We start from the raw sequence: 1,071 nt of genomic DNA, 5'->3' as shown, positions 1-1,071 counted from the left end.
CCCCCCCCCCCCTCCCCCAATCACTGAGGAGATTTATTTAAAGACAGAAGAGTGGAGTTACACACAGACACGTCATATAAACCTTCAGATCAGTGGGAACCTCTCTGTCAACCACTTTGGTTGGATGACTTCCTGAGAGTTTCATTAAAATCTGTCCACTGGTTCATGAGCTTTTTTGCGAACAGACAGACAATTATCATTACCATTGGATCCTTCCTCAAAGGTAAATTTCTGTTGTTTGGTAGCAGCGTGAATGCATTAAACCACACTCAGACTTTAAAACCAACATTTTCTCATATTCTTTAAAAAAAAATCGATGTAAACCACATTCAGCACGCTTTAAAAAAGGCACGACTGCAGAAGATGGTAAGACTGGACTCTGCGACAGGAAAAAACAAACAAACCTGTTCTGAAAATCTCAAGATGAGTTTTCGATCAATAGTTCTCCTGGCTTTTTCCGCACACTTTCAGTCCAGTCCTTGTACTTGACTGTCAGGATTCAGGGTTGTTTTTCATGTTTTAGTTTAGGTTTATTGTTTATTTTATTTTGTTATTTAGTCATCTTTGTGTTTAATCTGGTCTTAGTTCGGTTCTTGCTCCTCGTGTTTCTGTACTCCTGTCATTATTTGGTTGTTTTTCTGCCACGCCCATCTCCACCTGATCTTCGTTAGTAATCACTCACCTGTGCCCACTTCACCTAATTAACCTCTGTCTTTAAAACCCGGTCATTTCCTCCATTTCCTCGCTTTGTCGCTTCACGCCCTGTCTGGTTCCTCCTGTGTCGTTCCTCTCGTGTTTCATTCATGTTTGTTTTGCATTTTGCTGCCACGTTGGCTTTTGTTTTTGTTTTTCTTTAAGTTCACGTCATGAATCTGCACACTGGGACCGCCCCATTTTCCACCCCACCTGACACTGACCAGTTTCAGGATTGTTTTAATTGTTTTTTTTTTTGTTATTGTTTAAATCTTTTAACCCTAAACTCGGAATCATTCAGGCCTAAACTGCTCCTAAAGTTAGCGGTGAACTAGGAAAAAAAACCTACTTTAAAATGTTTCCATCAGTCTGCCACAA

Source organism: Kryptolebias marmoratus, linkage group LG18 (genome assembly GCF_001649575.2).
Source record: "Kryptolebias marmoratus isolate JLee-2015 linkage group LG18, ASM164957v2, whole genome shotgun sequence".
Lineage (NCBI taxonomy): Eukaryota > Metazoa > Chordata > Actinopteri > Cyprinodontiformes > Rivulidae > Kryptolebias > Kryptolebias marmoratus.
Note: the sequence above shows the minus strand (reverse complement) of the source record.